At 40.3% G+C, this 21,487-nt stretch overlaps 1 long non-coding RNA gene across 3 annotated transcripts in view; it reads left to right on the forward strand.

The window, feature by feature from the left end:
- Window positions 1-21,042, forward strand: part of LOC122557655 (uncharacterized) — a 175,229-nt gene extending 154,187 nt beyond the window's left edge. For 2 of the 3 annotated variants that reach the window (XR_006313893.2, XR_006313895.2), the window contains exons 3-4: window positions 17,629-18,389; window positions 19,947-21,042. This is a non-coding gene — a long non-coding RNA (uncharacterized LOC122557655). Of the gene's footprint in view, window positions 1-17,628; window positions 18,390-19,852 lie in introns of all 3 variants that reach the window. The other variant, XR_006313894.2, reaches the window with a different exon arrangement.
- Window positions 21,043-21,487: the final 445 nt, after the last annotated feature.

The following is a 21,487-nucleotide window of genomic DNA, read 5'->3' on the forward strand; positions in this document are numbered from 1 at the left end:
CTTCAAATAGAGTAAAGGGAATGTAGCTCATCACTCTAACCTGTCACTCTCAATTTCTACACCAAATATTTAATACTTTGGTGCCAGCAAGAGCTGAATTATGCCTGTGCCCTTCACTGGCATTGGTTCAATGGGCCAAATGCCCTCCTTCCGTGTTGTAACCATTCCATGATTCTATGCCATCAGGCATGCATAGAAGTTACAATTATTACATTGGGTGTATTTCAAATTTGTGTTCCATTGTGTTATGTTGTATGAAAAGAAGCTTAATAGATTTAAGGTATGGTGCACAGAATAGAAATGTGTAAATTTTAAATTTGCTTTAGGCCTGCAAGAGAATAAAGCAACTTGCTCAAAGTTGTAACTGATCAAGTTAACCCAATGGGACCAAGATTGCAAACATCAGCTAAAGTAAGATCTCCTTGTTTTATTCTGACTTTGATGGTCATCAGGGAATATGAGGGATTAAGAGTTGAGTGGGAATAGCTGTCAGTTCATGCACAAGAATGTAACAAATGTATAAGGTCTTTAGCAAAGGAATTTGAAATTGCAGGACATTCTTTCCCTGTGGCATTAACTATGACTTTGTGGAAACACAGGAAACAGTAAATAGCACAGAAACAGAATTAGAAACAAAACAGAATTAACAGCAAATAAAAGGATAAGCAGACCAAAATAATAGCGAACCATGGCTCTTTCATTGTTTGAAAAAGGTGTAGAATTGCAATGTGTGAGAATGCCACTTCCCAGAAAATCCACCCTTGATTACAGAATGGAAAATTAGAATGAACAAGCTGAAATACAGAATTGATGCAAGCAATATGTGAGCTCTGTGAACTATCACGTGATGTAACACCAATTGTTGGGTGGAGATCAAGATGCGGCATAAAAATGACAATAATAATTCCTGAAACCAGGAAGGCATTTGGAAAACAAAACCAAGACTCTTTACTGTACTTACTAACTGCTGTGATAAATAAAGATCTTTTATCACAATGTAGAAATTCAACTTGGGATGGTTTGTAGGATGAATGCTGGTTGATCTAGAACCAACAGAATTCCAATGGAATTAGACAGAGTGTAAGCAGGGTGCGAATTCACTATCACATGTTTCGCACCACTGCACGTATTTTCTATCTCAATGAGTTTTGGAATCAGCAGAAGGAAGATTGTAACCAGTGTGTTTGCATGTAAAATGAAATGGGTTACCAGCTCCAACACCTCTATTCCCAACCCAGCTGGACCCCAAATTATGGCCAGTGAGGAAAATGTAAGCCAGCCCACCCATAGACCTACTGAGGTCCTTAACTGGTTAATTAATGGGAATGAAGAACCTCTTTCTGCCACATCACAAAAAACACTTGAGGCTGGGGAAGGTAGATCTTTACTCATTCTTGGATTGTGACATCACTGGTAAAAACAAAGAGCAGTACAGGACAAGAACAGGCCCTCAGCCCACCAAGCCTGTGTTGACACATGATATCTTTCTAAACTAAAAACCTTTTGTCTCTACACAATCATATCCCTTGATTCCTTGTCTATTCACATATCTGTCAAGATGCCTCTTAAATGTTGCTATTGAATCTGCCTTCATTACCTCCTCTGGCAGTGCATTCCAGGTACTTACCACCTCTGTGTAAAAAGGTTGCCTCTTACATCCCCATTAAGCTTACTAGGGGACACAGGTTTAAGGAGTTTTTTTAAATGTAGTGGAATATTTTCAATGAATGGCTTTTTCAAAAAATAGTGATCAGTAAAAAAATAAAATGTGATGAGCAAGTTTTTTTATAACAAGCAGTTATGATCCCAGTTGATTGACAAACTGGACCCCAGACAGGAACTTGCTTTATATTTTGACTTGTTTATGTTTTAACTAAGTTTTCTCTTGCTGAAATATAGGTACACAATGCTGCAGATGTTGCTTCAATGATGAAACAGAAGTTTATTAACAAACGAAATGAAGATAAAGAAAAACAAACCAAGCCATCTATTTATGATACAAAACCCCTTAATCCCATTAACACTCCTTCGTAAATTGAAAGAAATAAAACTGCTTTTGTACAGTATCCAAATCTATATTCAAATGCACAAGACCTGGACAAATCTTGACTTGGTATGAAAAGTGGCAAATAATATTTGTGCCGCACAAATGCCAGTCAATGACCATCTCTAACAAGAGATATCTCTTGTTAGGGAGGCATAGTGGTTAGCACTGTTGCCTCACAACGCCAAGGACCAGGGTTCAATTCCAGCCTCGGGTGACTGCCTATGAAGAGCTAGCATATTTTGCTTATGTCTGAATGGGTTTCTGCCAGGTGGCTCCAGTTTCCTCCCACAATCCAAAGATGTACAGGTTGGGTGATTGGCCCATGTTAAATTGCACTGTAGTGTCCAGGGATGTGCAGGCTAGGTGGATTAACCATGGCAAATCCATCTATCGCCCCCTGACATTCAATTGAACTCTCCATATAAATGCTAAGGCTACAAGTGCAGGTCAAAGGCTAGGAATCCTGTAGTGAGTAACTCACTTCTGACTTCCCAAAGGTAGAAGTGGGTACTGCAGATGCTGGAGATTAGAGTCAAGATAAGAGTGGTGCTGGAAAAGCACAGTGGGTCAGGCAGCATCCGAAAAGCAGGAATATCAATGTTTCGGGCAAAAGCCCTTCATCAGGAATATATCAGGAAGCCATTCCTGATGAAGGACTTTTGCCCGAAACATTAATTTTCCTGCTCCACGCATGCTGCTTGACCTGCTGTGCTTTTCTAGCACCACTCTAATCTTGACTTCTGACTTCCCAAAGACTACAAGACACAAGTAGGAGTATGATTTGAATACTCCCTCCTTGCCTGAATGAGTGCACTTGCCTGAATAAGTGCAGGTCCTTCAGCACTCAAGAGATTGATACCACCCAGGACAAAGTGATCTGCTTCATTGGCACCTCATCCACAGACATCCATTCCCTCTATTCAATAGTAGCAGTGTGAACCAAGTGTGAACCACTTCAGAAATTCACCTTGGACAACACCTTCCAAACCCAAACCATCTCCTTCAAGAAGCACAAGAGCAGCAGATACATGGGAACATCACCAACTTTAAGCTTTCCACAAAGCCACTCACCATCCTGACTTGGAAATATATCATCACTCCTTCAGTGTCATTGGGTCAAAGTCCTGGATTCCCTCCCTACTGGCATTATGGGTCTACCTATAGCACATGGACTATAGTCATTCAAGAAGGCAGATTGCCACTATGTTCTCAAGAGTGATTAGGGATAGCAATCTGGCCAAGCCAGCAACACCACAACAGAATTTTAAAAACCTTTCCTGTACACAAAATACTTGTACAATACTCACACCAAAGTTCCTATATCTAACACCTCAGGAAGTTTGTGACTCATTTATGACTTCAACTTTTCAGGTGATACTACAAATAGCTTTTTCCTGGAGCTATTACATATAGCTAAAATGTATTCAGCAGTAAATAGTCTGTTCAGGATTTTATCCCAACACTTCTGGTCCATGACCAAACTTACTCTTAACTTTATGGTTATGTGATTCACTTTATATCCTTCCCTTCTCAGGAGCTGGGATCTATATAGTCAACCTATTCCAAGGACTTCACAGGACTATTCTATTCAAATTAAAAACTGAAATTACAAGTCTCCCTCTCTCAGCAATGGATGTTTCCTTTCAGCTTAAAAAAAGGTCCAGGAATCTTCATCAGACCTTGGGGCCCCACTACCTGTGTTTACCTTGTTGTGTTACAAAACATTCTAAATAACATCATAAATAAAAGTCCATTGGAGGTAGAAAATCCATTTGCTTTAAAGCCAAGCCTCAGAAACTGTTTTAAAAGAAATCACCATGGCTACAGAACTATTTGCAAGTTAATTATTAACTTCAGACGTATAGAATACATATCAGTTGCAAACTCAAAATACAGAAACCCCAAACGTGCATTATTATTGTGTTTAATAATATATGACTTCCTCAGTTTACATCACATAGCAACTGGAATGTGGTGCCAGGACATACGGAGAAGGAAGGTTCAACTAAGGAAATTAGATGGTTATTTGAAAAAGTAAACAATGTGCACAGATATGGAGAGAAAGGAGGAGGATGGCACTAAGTGCACATACAGTGAGCTGACACATACACAAAGGGCCAGTTGGTCTTATTCTGTACTGTAACAATTCTGTGATTCTACAAAGGACAGCTCCATACCATCCATCATCCAGTGGTCTGGCAGAAAGAGCATACCAAGAGCAGGCTTAAAGAAACAGCCTACAGCTTCACTCAATACCAAACTGTTCCATTTCCTGTTTGATTATAGGACCATTCCTCATGCAATCAGGGGGATAGTTGCAGCAGCATTGCTAATGGGGAGAAGACTCTGCATCAGGTTAAATCAGATCTTCCCAGACCTGGGAAGGAGGGTAAAATGGCATCAGGAAGGCCTGTGCCAGACACAACAGTCTGCTAAATGTGAGAGACAGTTTACTTCAGGTATGAGGTTTGGTGTAGGAACCATAGAAATAGCACTGCATGGGTTGACTTGAGGTCAGGTATGTATAAAGTTCGGCTGTAGTGATTATAATGAGGTCAGCCAGGTAGACCTTATAGAATATGAGTTCTCTGGGTTGTTAACTTGCTCAAATAAGAACAGTGTCAGAGGTTCTGTTTACTCTGAGAGCAGAATAAAGAGCTGAATCAGTGTCAAGGACTCTCTTCATGTAAACAAAGGGTGATTGGTGAATGGGATACTGGCCTCTGTGGAGTTATTTCACCTACCTATCAGTCTTTAGCTATTGACACATTCTCTCCGTTTTCTACATATATTTTAATTTATTTTTCTCTTTATATCTCTTTTTTTGTCATGTTAATATGATTTCTGCTGTCTAGACATTGCCTGTTCTCCATCCTTACAGCTTGTCCTATTTAGTTTCCTTTCTGCAAGGTTAAGTTTTTAATTTAAGTTGTTGTCCCTGCCCCCACCTCTCCTTTTAACTCTTCATCTGTACTATCTAACTGTTCTGAGTAAACTGTTGCTAAAGCACCAACTCTTCTTCTCCCTGTATTTGATTCTTTGACTTGTTGAGTGTTTCAAGGTTTTTGACTCAGAAACGTAAAATAAGACAAATACAAATTGTACAATTTTGAAGGTGGCATCATGCATCTTATGTCTTATTGTGTGTAAAATCATAGTCAAATATTTTAAAAATAAAGTGAGGTGCCTTACAAATTTATTATCGCAGAAATTCAATACAACTGCCACAAAAAAAATACAAGTAGTTCTTCTATAATGCAATGGTTGTGTTCTTGTCCAATCCCTATTATAGAAACTTTGCACTTTAGAAATAGCACTTAAGGTTTTGGAGATGTAATAATATAACAGCCAACACACGTTTTAGAAGTTTGTGCTTTATAAACAACGCCTCCAATTCGGCAATCACGTTACAGCAATTGGGTTAACAAAATACGTGTTAAAGCAAAATGACCTGTAAAACAATATATTTTACAGTGCAGAAACATGACATTCTGCTCAGCCAAACTTTGTTGGTATTTACGTTCCACACAAGCATTCTCACAATTTTTGAAAATACATTCATGGGTCACATGCTAGGCTAGCATTTATTGCCCATCCTAATCATCCTGGAGATAGTGGTGGTTACCAATACTTAGGGAATACTCACATTTTGTTTGGAAAGCATTACCAGGACTTTTTACCAGCATCTTACTTCATCTCAACCTACCCATGTATATCCGGTTTTTTTTGCAGTCATTCATGGCATATGGCACTATGCCAGCATTTCTTTCCCAGATGGCAGCTAAATGTCAACCTAATTTCTGTGGATCTAGAGTGAGGTGTAGTCCAGCCCGGGTAAGGACAGCAGATTTCCTTCTCAAAAGGTCATTAGTGAACCAGATGAGTTACATGGTTACACGGTCACCATTAGCCATAGTGAAATGTGAACCTATGTCCTCCGAATTTTAGCCTGGATTTGGATTACTAGCCCAGTGACAGTACCGCTATGCTGTCACCTCTGTCTAGATTACCTACCTACTCCTTCCACATTCATGTATTTATCAAGCTTCTTGTTCCAAATGAACAATTCAGAATTATAAAACAAGATTTTTGCTTATTCATGATTGTACTTAAAAATCCAAGGTAAATGCCTTTCAAAATATTGGCTTTTAAAGTTAAGGGTAAACAAGTTTATGTCATTTTACAATCTCTAGCTGTCAAAACCTAAACCAGAATTGATGATGACTTTTGCAAAGTAAGCAGATATTTAATGTTCCAAAGAAGAATCATAGTGGACTCGAAACATTAACTCAGTTTCTCTCTCTAGAGATGTGACCAAACCTGCTGAGTTTTTCTTGCATTTTCAGTTTTTATTTCAGATCCCCAGCATCCACTTCTTTTTTGCTTTATTACAAGCAATTACTCAAAATGCTTTCAATCCTAATTCAGTTTTTCTGAAGGCGACAATTTTTATTTAAAAATTTCAATACTTTGTACTAAATTAGATTATTTGGAATGGATTATTAAAATAGGTTGCTGATATAACCTAAATCTCTTGTTCCACAATAATATTGTGCAAATTCTATTCCCACATATCCTGAGAATGACTGATTTACATTTTAGACTTTTTGATGTTTTGCCAGATGGAAATTAAATCCTCAGCTGACAGATACTTTGCCAAGACATCTGCTATCCTACTTCTCTTAAGCATGTTCTGGTCTCAGGATATTCTTACAATGTGGCCAAAAATGACCTTTGCAGAGAATTCAAACACACAGTTTAAGCTCAGACTCACATCAGGATACGATTGATTGAAATTCTCTCTTCAGTAAAATGAAATAGTCTAAGTGTTGTTAAGATACATTGCATATTCTTTACTAATAATGAATGTGGTTTTAAGATGCTGTGAACTGTGTTTATTGAATTCTTAAAATTAACAAGAGGATTTTCTCTGTTCTTGAATGGTCCTCACTCAGAAATTAGACCAGGAAGTGGAAGATGTTTTGCATCATCTCACCTCATGACGTGCTTTTATACTCACATCCTGAGCTACAGAAGATTTATTTTCCATTGAATTGCAGAACTATGATATTGTGCAAAAGGAAATTATTTGACCTGTGTCTCGTGGCACAATTGTAATGTACACTGTGATTTGTTCTTATTTTAAAAACATATTAGTGGCATGAATCTGTCAGCAACTGAGCTAAAGCTGCTCAATCTGAATTACATTTGATTCTTTCTTGCAGTGTTCAATGTACACATTTCTTACGGTTTCTCGTGTCAAAACAAACATGCTTTTTCCAGTGTCTCTATTACTCTGTGTTCTTGATTATCTTTCTGCACACATTTACTTCTTAAACTATCTTTGGAATAACTGGAACTTCAGAAGAGATAGTCATTTGCTTTCATCATTATTAATAAGACTCTCGAGAGCAGCCACACAATTCTCCAAATACTGCCAATGGTATATGAGAATTTGTGAGTATAACCTCTACACTGGAATCTTCAGCATATTTGCATCTTGGATCAATAAAAGGGCAATTTTTTTTGAGGGCAATGATACCAGAAGTCAGGAAAGTTCCCTATTAAAGATGCCCTTCCACTGCCAAAATTCCAGATGGTGAGGCTACTGGGCTGGAACCCATACTTCCATTTTTTAGATTAGATTACTTACAGTGTGGAAACAGGCCCTTCGGCCCAACAAGTCCACACCGACCCTCCGAAGAGCAACCCACCCAGACCCAATCCCCTACATTTACCCCTTCACCTAACTCTATGGGCAATTTAGCATGGCCAATTCACTTAACCTGCACATTTTTGGACTGTGGGAGGAAACCGGAGCACCCGGAGGAAACCCACTCTGACACTGGGAGAATGTGCAAACTCCACACAGACAGTTGCCTGAGGCGGGAATTAAACTCGGGTCTCTGGCGCTTTGAGGCAGCAGTGCTAACTGGGCTGGACTACACCTCACTGTAGATCCACAGAAATTAGGTTGACATTTAGCTGCCATCTGGGAAACCAGCAGTGCCCATTTATTGAGACATTGGCTCAGTTGTAGTCAGACCTGCAAATGCTCACTTCTCACTCACTGACCCACTCCACTTGTCACTGCATACACCAATACCTGTCTGTGTCCTCCATACTACCAGCGCCAGAGACCCGGGTTCAATTCCTACCTCAGGCGGCTGTCTGTGTGGAGTTTGCACATTCTCCCTGTGTCTGTGTGGGTTTCCTCCGGGTGCTACGGTTTCCTCCCACAGTCCAAAAATGCAGACACGCACAGACACGCACACACAGACAGACGAAGACCCACATGCACACATATATTTTGTGGGGTGAATTTGTACTTACAGGGTTACATTATACTTTGCACAAAAACTGCATGCATTCATGTAGGACTCTGAGCTCAAAAACTACATGAATTCATGTAAAACTTCATTATCTCACTTTTTGGATTAGAATCAATCTAAACATCATGGCATAGACAGAGAACACAGGGGGCTAACACCTTCAACATATTGTCTAGCTATCACCATTGTTAACAGCTAACCCGAGATGCAACTTTTTTAAAAAAAGGTTTTGTGATTTACAGATGAAAGAAGTGAAACTATCACTGTATTCTAACACATGAAAGGCTTAACATACAATCAATTTTTTAATGTATAATTTCAGTTACATCACACTGTAAATGTTTGATACAAATTCTGTGTGTTAGGATTGAGCCGTCCACTACCACCTGATGAAGAAGCGACGCTCCGAAAGCTAGTGTGCTTCCAATTAAACCTGTTGGACTATAACCTGGTGTTGTGTGACTTTTAACTTTGTACACCCCAGTCCAACACCGGCATCTCCAAATCATTCTCAAGATAGCTCAGGTTTCTAAACAATAGGCGTGATGTCTGTGTGTGTCCCAATGCTGTGTCAGACTGACAAACCTTATGTATAATTTTACAGAGTTTTACATGGATTCATACAGTTTTTGAGCAAAATAAAATGTAATTCTGCAAAAACAAATTCACCCCATAAGCTTAAATGTGTGCGCATGTAGGAGCGACAGATTGAGTGTGCATGTGAGTGTGTGCATTTGGGTGTGAGTGCATGTGATAGAATGCGTGTGTATATATGTGTGTGTAAGCTTGGTTAAATGTGTGTGATGGGATATGTGAGAGAGGCTGCATGTGTCAGTGTGAGATGTGGGGGTATGTGTACATATGAGAGAGAGGTTCTGTGTTGGTGTGTGTGTGTCTGTTTAGTGCAGTGGGGTCACCTTAGTGTGACTTAAACCCAAGGTCCCAGTTGAAGCCATTCCCATGGGTAACGAACTTGGCTATCAGCCTCTGCTTGGCCACTTTGTATTGTAGCTTGTCCCAGAGTCCACGTGAAGGATGGTCACCCAACGGTCCAAGGTCAAATATCCCAGACTGCTGAAGTGTTCCCTGACTGAGAGGGAACACTCTGCCTGGTGATTGCTGTGCACTGTCCATTCATCTGTTGTCGTAGCGTCTACTCAGTCTCGCCAATGTACCATGCCTCAGGGCATCCTTGCCTGCAGCGCATGAGATAGACAACGTTGGCTGAGTCACATGAGTACTCATCGCATACATGGTGGAAGGTGTCCCCACGTGTAATAGTGTTACCTGTGTCAAGACTCTGACATGTCTTGCAGCAGCTGCTGTGGCCAGGTTGTATGGTGTTGTCCTGAAGGCTGGGCAGTTTGCTACAAATCATGATCTGTTTAAAGTTTGGCGGTTGTTTAAAAGAAAGAAGTGGAGGCGCGGGCAAAGTCTTGGCAAGGTGCTCACCCTCATCGATAATGTGTTGCAGGCTGCAAAGAACATGACGTAGTCATTCGGCTCCCGGGAAGTACTGGATAACAAAGGATACACTGTCCATTGCAGCTCATGTCTGTCTCCTGAGGAGGTCATTACGGTTTCTCGCTGTGGCATGTCAGAATGAGCGGTCAATCAGTTGAGCATTGTGCCCTGTTCTTATGAGGGCATCCTTGAGCACCTTCAAGTGTCCGTCACGTTTTACCTCATTTGAACAGCTCCTGTGTATGTATGCAGAGGGCTTGTTCGGAGGGATTGGCTGTTTTAATATGTTTCAGGTGGAAGCTAGAGAAGTATAGCATCATGAGGTTATCCGTGCGTTTGTGGTACAATGAGTGCTGAGGTGCCCATCCTTGATGGAGATGCATGTGTCCAAGAATGAGACAGATACTAAAGAGTAGTCCATGGTGAGTTTGATGATGAGATGAAACTCGTTGATATCATTGTGTACTTGTTTCAGTGACGCCTCACCATGAGTCCAGAAGAAGAAAATATCATCAATATACCTGGTGTATAGTGTTGGTTGAATGTACCGTGCAAAAAAGAAGTCTTGTTGGAACTTGTGCATGAAGATGTTGGCATATTGGGAGCAGATTTGGTCCCCATTGCTGTTTTGTGTGTCTGGATGAAGAACTGTTTGTCAAAGGTGAAAACATTGTGGTCGAGGATGAAGCAGATGAGATTGGCAGTTATTGGTATTGAGTACTGAGGTTGTTGCCCTGATGCCGTCATTGTGGGGGATGCTGGTGTAGAGTGCTGAAATGTCCATTGTGACGAGGAATGTTCCCGGTTCGACTGGTCCGTGGGTGCTGAGTTTCTGTAAGAAATCTGTAGTCTTGCGACAGACATTGTAAGAACATAGAACATAGAACAGTACAGCACAGAACAGGCCCTTCAGCCCACGATGTTGTGCCGACCATTGATCCTCATGTGAGGTAAGCCTAATGTACGAACTCTCAAATTTCTGTGACCATATGCATGTCCAGTAGTCTCTTAAATATCCCCAATGACCTGGCAACGCATTCCATGCTGTCACAACTCTCTGCGTAAAGAACCCGCCTCTGACATCCCCTCTATACTTTCCACCAAACAGCTTAAAACTATGACCCCTTGTGTTAACAATTTCTGCCCTGGGAAAAAGTTTCTGGCTATAAACTCTATCTATACCTCTCATTATCTTGTACACCTCAATTAGGTCCCCTCTCTTCCTTTTTTCCAATGATAAAAGTCCGAGCTTAGTCAATCTGTCTTTGTAAGATAAGCTCTCCATTCCAGGCAGCATCCTGGTAAACCTCCTGTGAACCCTCTCCAAAGCATCCACATCTTTCCTATAATAGGGCGACCAGAACTGGACATAGTATTCCAAGTGCGGTCTAACCAAAGTTTTATAGAGCTGCAACAAGATCTCACGGCTCTTAAACTCAATCCCCCTGTTAATGAAAGCCAAAACACCATATGCTTTCTTAACAACCCTGTCCACCTGGGTGGCAATTTTAAGGGATCTATGTACCTGCACTCCAAGATCCCGCTGTTCCTCCACACTGCCAAGAATCCTGTCTTTAATCCTGTACTCAACTTTCAAGTTCGACCTTCCAAAATGCATCACTTCACAGCCCATCTCTGCATCCTGTCAATGTCACGCTGCAGCCTACAACAGTCCTCTATACTGTCAACGACACCTCCAACCTTTATGACGTCTGCAAACTTGCTAACCCATCCTTCAATCTCCTCATCCAAGTCATTAATAAAAATTACAAAGAGTAGAGGCCCAAGGACAGAGCCCTGTGGAACACCACTCACCACTGACTCTGGATTAGTGGTGCTGGAAGAGCACAACAGTTCAGGCAGCATCCAAGGAGCTTCGAAATCGACGTTTCGGGCAAAAGCCTCACCACTGACTTCCAGGCAGAATATTTTCCTTCCACTACCACTCGCTGTCATCTGTCGACCAGCCAATTCTGTTATGCATTGTATAAACATCGCTTGGAAAGATCTAACCGTTCTTGGAATTTAGATAGACATTCTTGATGAGGTTACCGATTAAAGTCTCTTTATTTGATACAATTGCCAGACGTTTTACTTGTGTAGCACATTGACTTGGCCTGAACTGTGGAGAATGATGTCAACTGAAGTAACACTGTCTCAAAATATTTTTAATTATTTTTGGCCCATTGGTGTTAACACAGACTGTCAGAATAACCAGATGATATATTAATTTCTCACTTATTTAAAGGTATACATCATCTGAACTGTAAGCCCATGCAGTGTTCAGCACACAACAGAAATTGTCCCCATTTTGGAAATCTCATAATCCAGGTTATTGTTTGACCAATTAAAGCATGTGAATTGTTTTACAGATCGAAATCTTTCTCTGCAGTAAACCACATGCAATAAATGGGTTTATATGTTCCTGTGCTCTGCTGGACTTGGAAAATTATGTAACTGAAATAGCTTCACAGAGGCCAGTATCCTGTCATCAAGTCAGCCTTCATTTATATGTGGAGAGTCCTTGATACTAATTTAGCTCCCTCAGAGTGAACAGAATGTCTGACACTCCTGTTCTTATCTGACAGCTAAAAAGGGCTCCCTTACTGAATTAATCTAGGAACTCATACTCTATGAGATCTAGCTGGCTAATCTTGCCACAATCACTACTGTAACAAGGTTAGAAATAGTGCTTCAAACCAAAAGAAAACTGAAAAGCCCTATAAGGTGAACTAAGCATGTAAGACACAGTCTACCACACTCTCTATGTCACTAAAACCAACAACACTGCAGTATTTTTGTTTCGCAGATAACCTTTGTTCCAAGTTTTTGGGGGGTGCTGAATGGACCTGCTTCATTTTTGCTGGTTAGCTGCTGTACTGGATTTTATACCCCCCCCCCTAATGGTTTTGAAAGTGAGGGAGGGCACGTTACATCCAGCAGGTGACTTGCCAGTTGTCTCCTTACCCATTTTGCAGCCCCCACTACAATTGTACCAGCAGCAGGGATGGTGTGTGGCAGTCTGCCTGCCAGTGTGCCAATGGAGATCCCATTGAGGCCTCATCTGAAAGCACTGGGCAGAGGGTGCAGCCAGACTGCAAATTGGACCACCATCTCTCTGAAGCAGGACTGAGGGACAGTAATCCCATCTGCAGACTGATGTTACCCTCAGCAGGCTCAACCTCACCACCACTCTCCCCACTGACCTTTTAACTGGAGAGAGTGTGGTTGACAAAGCAGAGAATTCAGCACCTTGTAATATTCACGCCTCTGAACGCATGTGGGCAAAACTTCTGAACCAGGATCTGTGTAGTGCAGCTCTATGGAATATTTGAAAGGCATTAGATCAAGGCAGGTTGCTGGTGATTTTGGTAAGGTAAAGTAGTCAAAACACTGACAAATGTAATTTTCTTTTACTACTGTAGAAAGAGAAGCTTAAAATCATTGAGCATCCCTCCTGGTCGGTAGCGAACAGTTCATATTACTTAGTTATTCTTCCATATAGAGATATTAACTACCAATAATAGACATTCACTGTTTCAATCATATTTCAAAACTCAAGCGGGCGGAACAAGAACCTGATACTAAACTATTTTATTAAATAGTAACCCCGATTTGTAACACGAAGATCCCCAGTGACTTGTCATCCACAGCAGATAGAAGACGAGTGTATTTCACAGGACCTTTTGTATGAAGAGCTTACAGGTGCTGTGAGCCCAATGGGCCAAGCTAACCTCAGATTTGCTTACAAGGGGGACTTTGAAACAATTAAAATTGAGACTGAAAGCTAGGAAACCCTAGTTAGCAAGAGGCTGCACTGGAGAATTGTACCACATGATGAAACCAAAGACACTGCGGGGGAAGTGGCCGAGATAGAGAAAGAGAGAGAGAGAGAGAGAGACAAGGGAGGGTTTCAAAGAGGGAAGTGATCAGATTGCAAGAGTCAATACAGCTTCAGGATCCAACCCATGCCGGCACCATCTGTAGCATGAAACTTCACTCAAGAATTGCACTCTCTTGATGCACTCATATAATTTCAGCAAAGCAAAGTAAAGCTTTGGCACTTAGACAATTTTTTTTAATGAACATCACTGCACAGCTGAGCCTAAACACAATATGCTGCTCAAATGAGGCCAAATAGTTGACTGTTGGCCAATATAGATATTCACTGGCAGAGATCCCACTTAGATTCCTTCAATGAAAGGTCCAAGGCCCTTTCAAAAATGTTCATACAGCTACTGGTGCTCACAAACAGATTTAATCTGAACTCATAATGGGCTTAAGTGTTTGGATGAGATTGTTGAACTCTAATAGAAATTCAAAACTGAAGGAATAATTGAAAAATTTTATCTCATTTTTATTATGGTGTTCTAACGTTATCAATAATCAATAGATGGACACTCATCTGCAATTAAAAATGATTCAATCTCAAAAAGAAAATACCGAACTTAAAAGTGTATTTTATAATGGTAATAAGTGTGCAGTTTGATGCCAAATTAAATTCCAAATAATTTCTAGCAGTGATTTTGCCAAGGACATTTGTCAAAATTGATTTTTTTTTCCCACATTTGCATCACTGAGCGTTGAGCATTCCAAGCCCAGCAGAAACTGGATTTAGTTTCTGGAATTGTGGCCACAAGCGGACTGATGTCTAAATATGACACCTTTCCAGCAACTTCTGTAACACCCCCAGTGCCAAATGTGGTCCTTTGTGTTCCTTTGGGTTAAAGGGGAAAGGTCAAGGAGGGAATTCTGTTGTCTAAGAAGCCCAGGGTCTCCACAAATTTTGTTCTAAAGTAGTCATACCAGACTCTTGGCACTGACTCTATTTCCCTCTCCACAGATGCTGTCATACTTGCCCCTGTTCACCAGGATTCTTTGTGTTTGATTCAGATTTTCAGCATCTCCGAAATTTTTTACATCTATATTTCCATAAGTTTTGCCGAGGAGAAGACACTGTAGTTTTATTGCGGATGTTAACTCAATAGGAGACAGCAGTTATGGGAGATATGCCCAACTCAAATGTAGAGAATGGATTCTATGGGCTGTCTCTGATAATGGGAGGGACCATCATGTACCAGTGGCCAGCCACCAACCACTGCAAATTGGCAGCCAGTGAAGAATAAGTTTGGAGAAAGTGAGCACTGCAGATGCTGGAGATCAGTGTCAAAGAGTATGGTGTTGGAAAAGCGCAGCCGGTCAGGCAGTATCCGAGGAGCAGGAGAATCAATGTTTTGAGCAAATGATCTTCATCAGGAAAGAGAGGGGTGGCCCAAGGAGGCTGAGATGTAAATGGGGGGGCGAGTGGGGCTGGGAAGAAGGTTGCTGAGAATACGATAGACAGATGAAGTTGGAGGTGAAGGTAATAGGTTGGAGAGGAGGATGGAGCGGATAGATAGGAAGGACAATGGACAGGTAGGACAGAGGGTAGTGCAGAGTGATAAGGTGGGGAGAGGGCAAATAAGGAAACTGTTGAAATCCACATTGAGGTGTTAACCAGCATGGTCCTTCTGCTTCAACGGGTGCTTAAAACTTATAATCTATGCTCAACAAGTAGAAGGAATCCATTACGTATGAAAAATAATCACCAAAAAAACAAAGAGGAAAATAATTCCAACTCTTCAGTTGCCAGCTGTGATGTCAGGTTCATGTGTTCAGGACTAAGAGACAACTTGGAATCAGTCTATCACAGGTGAAAATAGCTATGATTGTCATGGAACATTTTAGGCTGAACTTTGATACAGCTTCCCTCCAAGACATCAGTTCCCAGAGAGGGGATCACTGAAAGGAAGATTCATAGCACATCCACCCGACAGGGAAGTGTTCAGAAGAAATGCCTGAGTGATGGATAGATTTTGCTGTAAGGAACATGCCACTATCCATGATAAAACAACCATTGCATCGTTCAGGACATATTCTCTCCATTTGCCTCTCAACTCAAGCAGGGCCAGTTAACCTCACAGGTAACTATGCTCCAACATTCTTCTCCACTGCAGAGTCAATAAGCCAGTTCTATCTTGTGTGTAGGCTGTAGGCTGAATCCCTCAGTCAGAACATCTTTAGAGACTGGGAATTTCAACGCTCAGGTTACAAATTTTGCGAGAGTATCCAGATTCCTTTGACAAAGGGAATGTCTGGGGCACCTATGAAGGTATCAAAAAGAAAATTAAGGCTGAGTTTGTACACTAAAGGGAATACTGTCACTGAGAGAAAGTGAGGACTGCAGATGCTAGAGATTCAGAGTTGATAAAGCTTGGTGCTGGAAAAATCACAGCAGGTCGGTTAGAATCTGAGGAGCAAGTGAATCAATGTTTCTTCAAGACTTGGGGGGGGGGGGAATGGGGGGAATAAACCTTCTTCAAGACTTGGGGGGGGGATGGGGCTGAGCAATAAATTGGGGGTGTGGTATGGGGAAAGGTGGGTGGAATGGCGATATCCTGGGGCAATATTCCCTGGAGCATTGGAGGCTGAGGGGTGAATTTGTATAAGTTTATAAAATCATGAGGGGCATGGATAGGGTAAATAGACAAGGTCTTTTCTCGAGGACAGTTTTTTCCAAAACTAGAGGGTGTAGATTTAAGGTGAAAGTGAAATACTTAAAAGAGATCCAGGCAACTTTTTCACGCAAAGGATGGTGTGTGTATGGAATGAGCTGCTAGAGGAGGTGGTGGATGCTGGCGCAATTACAACATTTAAAAGGCATCTGGATGGGTAGATGAATAGAAAGAGTTTAGAGGGATATGGGCCAAATGTTGTTAAATGTGACTCGATTTATTTAGGATATCTAGTTGGCATGGATGTGTTGGACTGAAGGGTCTATTTCTGTGCTGTATATCTCTATGACTCTATGTACAATTGACACAATCTTCTCAGTCTAACAGAAATGCACTCTCTCTCGATATATACATACATATATATATATATATATATATATATGTGTGTATGTATATAGTACTATTAAGAGGTGATCTTATGGAGGTTTATAAAATCATAATGGGTATAGATATGATTAATGGTATGTGTCTTTTCCCTAGGATGGAGGATATCAAGACTAGGGGGTACATTTTTAAGGTGAGGGACGTGATTTAATTTTTTAAACTAAATTAGATGGTGGTTCCCGTGCGGAATGAACTTCCTGAGGAAGTGGTGGATGTGGGCACAATCATAATGTTTAAAAGACACTTGGATAAGTGCATGAACAGGAAAGGATTGGAGGTATATGAGCCAGGAGCAGACAGGTGTGTCTAGTTTAATTTGGGATTATATGGACTGATTGGGCCGAATGGTCTGTTTCCATGCTGTATAATTCTGTGACTATTGTTGAAAAGAGAAACATGTTGCTGAAACATTTCATCGTGCACTCACCAGAACAAATACAAGAATCACAAAATTCAAACAATCACAACAATAAAAGGAAAAGATTACTTTTATTGGCCGAGAGATTGCCATTAGCAAGTGCTGATGTGATGTCAGGAATGCAGTCCATACATCCCAGTGATTGACTAATTGAATCAAACTGTTTATTTCTTCATTTGTTCAAATTAACTTGATGAAAGGTAATTTTTAAATTGTAGATTTATCAGGGCAAGGTGAACCAACAGAGCAATAGTTATAATCAAGTCTGTTTAATCAAATCAAAATCAATTATTTTCACATAAAAATATGACAGTAATGCATGTGTTATGCTGTCCAAATTCAGTGGCCCACTATTATTTAGCAATCTCTTGTTGGTCCTTCTTCTTATAGCATTCCTTCAGATTAACTGAGTGTCTCCTGGTTTTACAGCTGACGGCGGTAACTCCTTCTGAAACTGACCAGCACCACCTCCCCACCCCCAAAAGTGAAATCCATCAGTTGAGGATCCCTGCTAGTTCAGTTGAAAGACTGATTCAAAGAAGTTTGAGATATCACTGGAATGTCAAATTATATTTCATTGTCTCCAGGGATGCCCACCTGAGACCTAACTTACATCTGTCAACTCTGCTAACCAGTGAATTACTGCTTGGTAGTTGTTTTCTGCTCAACCGTAACATTTTTAACATTTTTACATCAAGACTTCCCCTTGGCAGCTGTGCTTGAAATCTCAAAATGACTCTGAAATAACAACGCCCTCAGAAGATGTATTTTTCTTTATGCCATTATATATTTTATGCATTTTATTGGTTCCTGGTCAAACGGAGTTAGCAGAATTCTCTTTGAAAATGAGGACGCGGAATGTGTGACTCTCTCTGCTACCAAGACAATCAGATTTTTGGTCAAAGAATATTTCATAGCCAATACAATAATAGGAAGTTCACTGTCACAGGATCAAAAATCCTGGATTCCTCCCAAACTGCATTGTGGATGTACCTACACCATGTGTGACTTCAGCAGTTGAAGACTCAGCACCATCTTCCCAAGAGCAACTAGAGATGGATGATAAATGCTGGCCTGGTGAGCAACATCCTCATCCTGTGAATGAATAAAAGAAAATAATTCTATCAAAAAATAAAGTGAACAAGGATATGGAAATGACAACTTATTTATACTTATAAATAATTTTACTGGTAAGTGTCTTAAAACGTTTTCTTTTTAGATAAATATGAGATGCTGCATTTTGGTAGGGCAAATCAAGGTAGGATTTGTACACTTAATGGTAAGGTCCTGGGGAGCGTTGCAAAAAAAGAGACCTTGGAGTGCAGGTTCATAGTTCCTTGAAAGTGGAGTCGCAGGTAGATAGGATAGTGAAGAATGTGTTTGGTATGCTTGCTTTTACTAATCAGCTTTGAGTATAGGAGTTGGGAGGTCATGTTGCACCTATACAGAACATTGGTTAGGCCATTTTTGAGTTATAGGGAGAGGCTGCATTGGCTGAGACTATTTTCCGTGCAGCAGTTGAGACTGAAGTGTGGCTTTATAGAAGTTTATAAAATCATCAGAGGCATGGATAGGGTAAATAGCCAAGGTCTTTTCCCTATGATAGGGGAGTCCAAAATGAGAGGGTATAGATTTAAGGTGAGAGGGGAAAGATTTAGAAGGGACCTAAGGGGCAACCTTTTCACGCAGAAGATGGTGCATGTATGAAATGAGGAAGTGGTGGAGGCTGATCCAGTTACAACATTTAAAAGGCATCGGGATGTATATATGAATAGGAAGGGTTTAGACGGATGTGGGCCAAATGCTGGCAAATGGGATTAGATTAATTTGGTATGTCTGGTTCGCATGGACAAGATGAACTGAAAGGTCTCTTTCTGGCTGTACATCTCTTTGACCCTATGGCTGATCCTGCAACTAAGGGAGCAATAGAGGATTGTTAGTGTGAGCTCTCCTAGTCTGGATACTTTCATAGATTAAACTACTTGCAGATACAGCAAAGTCTTTCAACCAAGATTTAACAAGCTCTATTAGGGAAGTTGGCAATCTTGAGATCATGGATTTGAGTTAAAATGAGCCTACCTATGCTCACATTTAGATCAATTACTGAATTGTGCAATTAAATACATTTAATTCAGGGCAATACCTGTTTTGGCTTGAGAGTACCTGAACGGAGCATCATCATTGTCAGACCAGTGATCATTGAGGAGGTGCCCATGTCCTCTGAATAGTAAGTTAGAGATCACTTTACATCTTGAAAGAGATTCATATAACTTCTTTCCAAATTATGTGGTTGACCACCAGCAAAATTACTCTTTGTTAAATGTCATATTCCAAGCATAATGTAAGTAACAGGAAAGCACTCAATGCCATATTAACAAGATGGCCAATTAATAGCAGTACAATGTACACTCACTTTTAGCATACTTTTCAAATATTTATCCTTCAAGAAACATCACTAACAGATGTCCTAATTGGGACTACGTTGCTGTTTATGGAAATTTTCTGCACACAAATTGACTATGTTTGCTTCATTAGAACAGTGATAGCACTTCAAAAAGTACTCAATCAGGTGTAAAACACGCTGGGGTATCTTGTAGTTGTGAAAGGCTCTGTGTAAGCACAAGCACCTCTTTCACTTTTTTCATGTTTTCAGATGGCATCTTCAATGTTGGCATGTTGTCGGAATATTGCTGCTCTCCAGAATGTGCCTGACCCAGAAGTTTCACCTTTGTCCTTTTGCCGTGCAGATTCTTCCAAACATCACTCGAAGTTCTGATATACCCTGATGGCCATGTCATTGAAGTCGGCAGGTCAGAAAAAGAAACAGATGTGGATTTTGGGATTTCAGTAAAGTAACATAAACACTAAGGCGATTTGAAGTATGAAGTAGGTGTTAATCCACAGTGGCTGGAGGTACAGTGGTGTGGGACAGCCTGTCCCATTGTTCCAATTGCATAAATCTCTCCAGATGATATGCAACTTTTTTTGCTTAAAGTGAGTCCAGATTCTTTCCCTTCCAATCACGTGCAAAAAAATCCTGGGTTTGCTGCAGTGTTTTTTGAAAATATAACAAGATTTCACGAACAATTGCTCCCCTTGATTAGCGAAGGTGATCATCTTCCACAATTTGGGAAAACCTAATTTTTTTCCACTTGTATTAATTTGAAAACTTTACGGATTAAATCCAAGGCTCTCCCCAGTGTGCAACAGTGTGTTTGCAATAATCATTTATTCATGCACATCAATAAAATACTTTAAGAGAAAAAATGTTGCTGTTTAATATCTTGATCTATTGGCTTGTGTAGCAATGATTCTATGAAATGATGCATTATGCACAGCAATGAGATGAATAACCAATCTGAGATTGTTTTGCTGAATTTCATAATACTTTGTCAGTCTGAGTAAATATTTTGCATGAAAGTTTATGTGTTTCATTTAAATGATCTAATCAGTATCAGATGGCCCGACTACTAAATTCAATGTAGATTGTTTTTAAAGGGAATATATTAGCTGAAAATATTTTGCACTTAAATCGGTTCTGTGCTTGTTTATTAGCTGTGACATATGTCATCCATATGAGTAGAAAATTTGAGTCAATTCCCAGAATTGCTGTTATTTTAACATATTTTATAAACGTTTTACGACGGACTAATTGCTATAGCCCTATGCCTTTGAATAATGAAAAAAAAATGCTGTTTTATGTCTTGGAGCTTAAATATCCACCACAGCCTGCAGTTATGAGGTTGAACTAATAAACATATGGTCCCTATCAACACTAAAGCTAAAAGAACAAAACTGGGATGAAATGTAAAAAAGCAGAGTATTGGATTCGAAACAACCTGTTGTAGTGCCATCGTGTGGTTGTACTATGCCAGTGCATCTCATTCAATTATAATTCCTTATCCACACTGATTATCAGGAGGATTTCCGAAAGGTGTAATAATCTTTTTTTTAAATCTCATTTCATCTCAGATACACTATTAATGTCAAATTACCAATGCATTTAACTCTATTTCTTCATATTATTTGCACCATGCTACGTATTTCACAAGATAACAAAAGTGAGGACAGTACATTTTAACCAATATAATCTCTCACTAAGTGTAGGTATCATTGGCAAAGCCTGTACCTAATTGCCTGAACGTGAGTAGTTTGCAAATTCATTTCAGAGGGCAATGAAGAATCAACCATATTACAGTGGGTCGGAGTCACATGCAAGTCAAACCAGTTTAAGGTTTCCTTCCCTAAAGGACATTAGGGAACCACATGGGTTTTCCAACAATAGATC

This window comes from Chiloscyllium plagiosum, unplaced genomic scaffold (genome assembly GCF_037043375.1).
Source record: "Chiloscyllium plagiosum isolate Xiang-an unplaced genomic scaffold, Cpla_swu_hap1 HiC_scaffold_18, whole genome shotgun sequence".
NCBI classification, from domain to species: Eukaryota; Metazoa; Chordata; class Chondrichthyes; order Orectolobiformes; family Hemiscylliidae; genus Chiloscyllium; species Chiloscyllium plagiosum.